This window comes from Rhinatrema bivittatum, unplaced genomic scaffold, assembly GCF_901001135.1.
Source record: "Rhinatrema bivittatum unplaced genomic scaffold, aRhiBiv1.1, whole genome shotgun sequence".
NCBI classification, from domain to species: Eukaryota; Metazoa; Chordata; class Amphibia; order Gymnophiona; family Rhinatrematidae; genus Rhinatrema; species Rhinatrema bivittatum.
Window position 1 is genome coordinate 23,437 of NW_021820945.1, and position 8,635 is coordinate 32,071.

The following is an 8,635-nucleotide window of genomic DNA, read 5'->3' on the forward strand; positions in this document are numbered from 1 at the left end:
ACGGCTGTAGGCCCGCGACATTGCCGGAGCGGCGATCTTCTTCCATTCGGCCGGATCCGAGCGTCTCGCAGCCTTAAGAACCTGAGACATGAACTGCTTGACCTGTGCAGGAGCCTCCTCGATCGCCGCATTAAACAGCAAAAAGTTAGATTCCCATAGGAAAGCAGAGCTCCTCAGAGTCTTTATGAGCTGCTGAAGGGCTCTGCATAAGGGAGCGATCCCCACACAGCAGCATCGCACACGTCCCCCGGTGCCTTCCTCCCCGCACCCTCTCCAACTTCTGCCCGCGCCTCTTCCCACCTTCTCCCCTGGGCCGCGATCTCTCTCTCTGTAGGGCTCTTTGCAGCTCGCGGCCGGACAGAGGGTGAGATCCTGGGCCCCGGTCCCTCCCTCCACGTCCCCTCTGCCCGCGCCTCTCCCTACGTTCGCCCCTGGGCCTGGATCCGTCTCTGGGGCTCTCTGAAGCTCCTGCTCGCTGCGAAGGAACGGTCGGGACCGAGCTGGGCTGTGCCCCGCCTCCTCCCCCTGCCGTCCAATCGCATCAGCAGGAAGGGGCGGGGCTGCAGCAAGTCTCTACTGTGATAGGCTCCCACCCTGCCTGTCTCGCCCTCACAACAATGGCGGAGCTGTAGCTTCCGGTCGGTGACCGAGAGCTCGGCCGTGCGCTGCGAGAGCGGGCAGCGGCCGCCCTGCGGGAAAAGCCGCTCAGCACCGAAGGAGCAATGGGGGCTAAGGCTGGGGGAAGCGCGGGTTCTGGCCCAGGCATGAGCGGCGCTTTACGGCCTCCCCCTCCCCAGGCTTTAAGCTTGCAAGTCCTGCAAACCGTGCAAAGGTCCCCGGGGTTTAAGCGGCTCTTCCCGCCAGCCTGCTCTCACTGCTCCGTGTTCACGGTCTGATTGTGACAGAGGGGTTCGCATGGAACCAGAAATCGGTTAAATAAATGAATGAATGACCGAGGGATGCGATGTGTGTGAGAGAATGAGCGGTAAATATCGCACACGGGGAAGGCTAAATCTGTCCTGGGGGCTTCCTTTCCCAGGGCAGTGCTGGACGGTGTGTGATGGCTCAGAAGCTCCCCCCGCAGCCCGGGTCTAACAGCCCCTGCTAGAAACCCATAATCTCTGCACGTTTAATGTTTGCATAGGGGAGGAGGTTTCACCGCGCACTGTGTGCGTTAGAAAGATTCTTTTATTTTAAGAGAGAACATTTCATTCTTATGATTGCGGGCGAGGAGCTGTTAATCACTGGAGGGTGTAATTCAAGACAGTGGTGGAAAGAGGGGTAAAACTCCGGAGCCTCTGTCCCCGGCTGCCCGGAGAGTGCAGAGCCGGCTGTGAAGGGCTGGTGTCCTGTGCTAGGAGAAGAATAAGGGGTAAAACCCCGGGAGAGTCTGTAACCAGCTGACTGGTGGTTCAGCAGCTCTGTCCGATGGCTCCGTTACAGCTCTTCCCGCCAGCCTGCTCTCACTGCTCCGTGTTCACGGTCTGATTGTGACAGAGGGGTTCGCATGGAACCAGATATCGGTTAAATAAATAAATGAATGAATGACCGAGGGATGCGATGTGTGTGAGAGAATGAGCGGTAAATATCGCACACGGGGAAGGCTAAATCTGTCGTGGGGGCTTCCTTTCCCAGGGCAGTGCTGGACGGTCTGTGCCGGTGAGAGATGGCTCAGAAGCTCCCCCGCAGCCCGGGTCTAACAGCCCCTGCTAGAAACCCGTAATCTCTGCACGTTTAATGTTTGCATAGGGGAGGAGGTTTCACCGCGCACTGTGTGCGTTAGAAAGATTCTTTTATTTTAAGAGAGAACATTTCATTCTTGTGATTGCTGGCGAGGAGCTGTTATTCACCGGAGGGTGTAATACAAGAGAGGGGTAAAACCCCGGAGCCTCTGTCCCCGGCTGCCCGGAGAGTGCAGAGTCGGCTGTGAAGGGCTGGTCCTTAGGCTGGAGTCCTGTGCTAGGAGAAGAATAAGGGGTAAAAACCCGGGAGTGTTTGTACCCAGCTGACTGGTGGCTCAGCAGCTCTGCCGTCCATACCTCTAATGCGAAAGAGCCTTAATTAATAAAAAGCTGCGGGAGCTTTTACTACTTTCTACTAGGAAAAATGGCCCAAATTTCCCCAAAACTACCTCTTTCATGTGATCAGTAACATCCTCTATCGCAGAGAGAATGTCATATTCCACGATGTTACTGAGCTGGTGGGGCTTCGAACCCACAGCTTCACTGTTACTAACCCGGCTCCCAACCCTTGGGCCAGCGAGGCTTTCACACAAAGTGCTTTTCGGAACTTATATTTGACCTTTTCAGGGAGTAAAAACGCCTCCCACCTCCAAAAAGAACTTTACCAGGAGCACTGCAGCCTCCCAGGATCCACGGATTGCTCAGGATACAGAGGGAGTTGCTTATAAGCCACAAGTCCCACGGTTCATATTCAGCCTCTGTTTTATTTAAACACACTTCGATGTGATTTTATTACAATAAAGTTAGTTATCAGGAAAACAGCAAGTGCACAACACCTCTCTCCATCATAATTCAGTCATCAGCCAATACACAGTACAGAGCAATATCCCCAGTCCTTCTGTTAGTCCCCCTCCCCGGACAATGCTCGGATTTCCCCTTCTCCTAGGGCTTCCCTATATCTGTAAAGGATCCAGCCCGTTTCTCCGTATCGCCCTGACCTGCTCCATCCCCTGTGCATCTCACCCGGACGGCTGCAGGCCCGCGACATTGCAGGAGCGGCGATCTTCTTCCATTCGGACGGAACCGAGCATCTCGCAGCCTTCAGAACCTGAGACATGAACTGCTTGACCTGTGCAGGAGCCTCCTCGATCGCCGCATTAAAGAGCAAAAAGTTAGATTCCCATAGGAAAGCAGAGCTCCTCAGAGTCTTTATGAGCTGCTGAAGGGCTCTGCATAAGGGAGCGATCCCCACACAGCAGCATCGCACACGTCCCCCGGGGCCTTCCTCCCCAACCTCTGCCCGCACCTCTCCCTCCCTTCTCCCCTGGGCCGCGATCTCTGTCTCGGGTCCTTTGCGGTTCCTGGCTTGAGGGGGAGATCATGGGACCCTGTCCCTACCTCCATGTCCCCTCCCCCAAACTGACAGCAGAAAGAGACCCAAGTGTTCCTTACAGAATACATAAATAAAGCGCAGCAAGCTTTATTTATGTATTCTGTAAAAGGCAGTAACTGCCTCTCCGTGTAGGTTACCCCATGCTTTCTCTTAAGGGCAGTAATTGCCCCTCTGTCCAGATTCCCCCCCTGTTTCTGTTAAGCGCAGTAACTGCCTCTCCGTGCAGGTTACCCCATGCCTTCTGTTAAGGGTCATTACCGCCTCTCCGTGCAGGTCACCCCCATGCCTTCTGTTAAGGGTCATAACTGCCTCTCCGTGCAGGTTACCCCTTATCTTCACTTCCATCCTTTAGCCACCAGGGATCTCTATGTTTATTCCAAGCCCTTTTGAATTCCAGTACAGTTCTCATCTTAAACTCCTCCACTGGGGGGCGCTCCATGCATCCAACACCATCTCCTGAATCTACCCCCTTGGAGCTTTATATTATGAACTCTAGGTCTGCTGCTTTCCTTGCTTTGGAAAAAGCTTCTATTCCCATGCCTCATTTATACTCTTCAGGTATTTAACTATCTCTTATCATAGCCTCCCTGTCTCTCCTCTCCTCCCGGGTATATACAGATTTATGTCCTGCACTCATCTCATGTGGCTTTTGGTGCAGACCACACACCACCCCAGAACTGTACACGGCTCTCCCAATGAGGCCTCGCCGATGAGCTGCACAGGGGCATCACCACCTCCTTTTTCCTGCTGGTTATGCCTCTATCAGTGCAGCCCAGCCATCCCCCTGACATTAGCCACCACCTTCTCCCATGGCCTCGACCCTTCCTAGCCCCGGCTGATGAGTTGTAGGCGATCATGAGCCATTATGCCATGAGATCATTGCAGGGCATTGGCCTGTTGTAAGCTCTCTGTAAGAACATAAGAACCTGCCATACTGGGTCAGACCGAGGGTCCATCAAACCCAGCATCCTGTTTCCAACAGAGGCCAATCCAGGCCATAAGAACCTGGCAAGTACCCAAAAACTAAGTCTATCCCATGTAACCATTGCTAATGGCAGTGGCTATTCTCTAAGTGAACTTAATAGCAGGTAATGGACTTCTCCTCCAAGAACTTATCCAATCCTTTTTTAAACACAGCTACACTAACTGCACTAACCACATCCTCTGGCAACAAATTCCAGAGTTTAATTGTGCGTTGAGTGAAAAAGAACTTTCTCCGATTAGTTTTAAATGTGCCCCATGCTAACTTCATGGAGTGCCCCCTAGTCCTTCTATTATCCGAAAGAGTAAATAACCGATTCACATCTACCCGTTCTAGACCTCTCATGATTTTAAACACCTCTATCATATCCCCCCTCAGTCGTCTCTTCTCCAAGCTGAAAAGTCCTAACCTCTTTAGTCTTTCCTCATAGGGGAGCTATTCCATTCCCCTTATCATTTTGGTCGCCCTTCTCGGTACCTTCTCCATCGCAATTATATCTTTTTTGAGATGCGGCGACCAGAATTGTACACAGTATTCAAGGTGTGGTCTCACCATGGAGCGATACAGAGGCATTATGACATTTTCCGTTTTATTCACCATTCCCTTTCTAATAATTCCCAACATTATGTTTGCTTTTTTGACTGCCGCAGCACACTGTAGCGACGATTTCAATGTGTTATCCACTATGACACCTAGATCTCTTTCTTGGGTTGTAGCACCTAATATGGAACCCAACATCGTGTAATTATAGCATGGGTTATTTTTCCCCTATCTGCATCACCTTGCACTTATCCACATTAAATTTCATCTGCCATTTGGATGCCCAATTTTCCAGTCCCACAAGGTCTTCCTGCAATTTATCACAATCTGCTTGTGATTTAACTACTCTGAACAATTTTGTGTCATCTGCAGATCTGATTTCCTCACTCGTTATCCTGGGGTTCCTTCCTAACCCCAGGATTATCAGGGCCAGTTCCCAGACCACGGCTGTGGTTTCTGAAATTCCTGCTAATCCCTGCGTTAGCTTGCTAGGAAACGTGCAGCCAGGAGATGGCGAACCAACCCAGCACATGGACAGAGACACGCTGAAAATTTACATTTAAAAAGTGCTAATTCACGTACAATGATGCTCTGTGCCAGTATTAAGACAGGAAAGGAAGGCCCCTGGCACGGGAAGGAATGGGAGGGGGCAGCCGAAGCTCTGGGGGCGAGAGTAATCGCCTAGTCAGAGTGTACTGGGGAATTTGAGATCTTAAAAAGTTAATACATCACTTTTTAACCTTTTTAACCTGGCTGAAGGTTACCAGGTTTTAAATGACCCAGTGATGCGCATCGCATCTTTAAGGATGCAGAGAGGAATTATTTTTAGGACAGTAATTTTGGCCTGGGCGTGTGGCCTTGCCCGGACAGGACAGCAGGCAGGGGAGGGGGGGGGGCTGGTGACTGTTTAACGGGCCACAGTCGTTCCCAGCACCAGGAGCAAGGCGCAGGAAAGCTCCACCCCCCCCCCCCCCCCCTTGAGCCGGTCTTAGTAATACGAGCACCAGCTCGCTACTGGCACCCAGGGGAACCAGACTGGGGGCAGAGGTGCACCTCAGACCTAGGGCACAGCGCCCAGTCTGCTCCGGCACGAGCAGTGCAGATGCTTCCCGCCAGCTGCAAACAGCTGCGGCCTCCGCCCAAAAGTCCAAGGAACTGCAGAAACCATTTCCTGTCTAGTGGTCGATTTTCCTGCTGACGGAAAGCAACGTGGATTTCAATGGAGGATATTTTCACAGCAATATCATAAGAACATGCCCTACTGGGTCAGACCAAGGGTCCATCAAGCCCAGCATCCTCTCAGCCCCTGCTATTCCAATACTGAGAGCCTGAACTCCCCCCCCCCCCCCAAAAAAAAATATACATACGCGCACACACACACACAGCTCTGCCAATGCACCTCACTCATACCCTGCACCACCCTCTGCTATTCCAATTCTGAGACCCTCACACCCAGGTCTGCCAATGCACCTCACTCCTGCCCTGCAGCACCTCCTGCTATTCCAGTACTGAGACCCTCACACACAGCTCTACCAATGCACCTCACTCCTGCCCTGCAGGACCTCCTGCTATTCCAGTACTGAGACCCTCACACACACAGCTCTGCCAATGCACCTCACTCCTGCCCTGCAGCACCTCCTGCTATTCCAGTACTGAGACCCTCACACACAGCTCTGCCAATGCACCTCACTCCTGCCCTGCAGCACCCCCTGCTATTCCAGTACTGAGACCCTCACACACAGCTCTGCCAATGCACCTCACTCCTGCCCTGCAGCACCCCCTGCTATTAGTTTTTGGTCAGAGCGCATCTGGAGTACTGTGTCCAGTTCTGGAGGCCATAACCTCCGAAAGGACAGAGACAGTATGGAGGCATTGCAGAGAAAGGAGACAAAAAGATGCGTGGGGAGGTGATGGTTCTAGCTTATGGCTACCAACTGAAAACAAAATCTGTGCAGTGGGCTGGTGCCTTATTTAAATTGCATTCCACAATGAGCACCACCTCAAAAAATAATCTTTAAAATGTTTCTGAAGAAAAGGGGCATGAGAGAGACTCAGCTGGATTCTGCTGCCATGGGCGATCAATGCATCACCATTCAAGACCGAATACAAAATAGCAGCAAACCTTTATAATGCCATTCAGCAGGGGCCTCTTCTAGCTGAACCTGGGGGCCTGAGTGTCCTCTCTGCTTACAGCATGATCGATGCACACGAGACCCAATTCTGTGCACGTTAAAAAAAACAAAACACTTTATGCACAGAAGATGTAATTTGTGCGCCTAAAATCCACATACAGAGCCCCCTCTGCACCCTGCACTCCGGGTCCAGCCTCACAGACTAACATTAGCCCGAGTGGCTTCACTCCAGCGTTCAGCCTGCATATGGCAGCGATGGCCGAGGCCTTCGTTCACGTGGGATTTAAACAGGAGGGGGGCAGATCTGCGTGCAGAGTTTAGCACAGGTTTGCACGCACCTATTTGTTCTGCAGGCGAATCTCCCTGCTGCACGGGGAGTAAAGCCTTGTGCACACAGAACGTGCACCCGTTCACGGGTAAGACTGCGCGTACAGCCCGCCACAGCTTATTAAATCTGGCCCCGAGATAGCTGCCTAGCGTGGAAACAGAGAGCACCATATTCAGTCACTGTTCGGATAGCAAAGATAACCGGACGAACTTACCCAGCTCACTTTGGAGCGATATTCAACGGTGCAGCCACAGTACCGAATATAGACAGATACGTTTATCTGGCTAACTTTAGGACAAGCTCTTTGGCCCAGCCAGACTTAGCCGGCCGACTCAGCTGCTGCCGGTTATGGCCCCCAGAATGCACCAAACTTAACCGGCTTACGTTCTAGCCGGCCAAGTGCCCACATTTTCAATTTGCCGGGAAACGTCCGACTTAGCCGTCTAAATGCTTTTGAACATGGACCTCTCAGTGCTTTTAAGAGTGATCTCCCTATCTTGTCGTAGGCTCTCTTCTGAAGCAAGGTGACCCAATGTGCCCTGTCCGTATCCGTGTAAACTCGCCCACGGGGCCAGTCCGAACGCTCTGGGACCCGGTGAGTAAAAGGGGTCCAGGGATATGACCCGAGAAACGAGGTATGGTGGGAACGATCGGGTATCTGCCGCCGGCGGGGGGAACCCTGGAACGGGAATCTGTAAGAGCCGTTGAGTCTCTGCCCTAGATCCTTACCACCGCCACCACTTGATCAAACTTCAGGCTCATTTTCCCCGCCGCCACAAGGGATCCTCTGGAGTTATCCCGGGCTTTCTGGGATTCTGCTACTTTCCTCGCCCCCACCATCTCCCCCGGGGATGCCGTTCCATGCTTGCAGCCTCCAGGAGTGGCAAAAGCCGTGGAGGGTGATAGAAGAGGTCACAGCTGGACCATGGGCAGCCCCAACAGAGCAGGCGACTCAATCTGGCTCGAGGAAGACAGCGGGAGGTCAGTATAGAGCAAAGGGGGGAGGGGAAGGGGCCAGAAATCTCTCTCCCGCTTCAAGCCGTGAAGTCCGCACAGGTTAAAAGGTCGTTGGACAGCCATGGAAGCACTGGCGTTTTAGTCCCAGCTCTCAGCAGGAAAAAGCAATTAAAGAGAGGACATCTTATACTAAAAAGAGAGACAGCTCCAGCACCAGCTAGGGGTGTACTTTAGAATTTTTATTTTTTTATTTTAGAGAAAGAATTAGGAAAACCAGCCCTTCTACACCCTCATGCATGGCCCTGCTCTGGTCCCTTCTCTGAGATGATCCTGCCCTCAGAATGGTCATGTCGGTCCTCACAAAGCTCCTTGACGTATGGGGATGTGTCCGCCTGTCCCCCTATCTCCCATTTCCTCCAGCTCAGCTTAACAGCAGAAAAGTTGCAACACACAGACCGGGATTATCTTTGGCTCGCGGCTTAATTCTTCGGCCTTAACTCTTATTAATATCAAAAATCGATAGGAAAATTCTTGCTCCCCTTCCTGAATTCGGAGCCCCCAGATGTCGCCTGGCTGCCGCGCGAATCCCCCCAACTCGATCCACTCGGTTGGCGAGGCCGT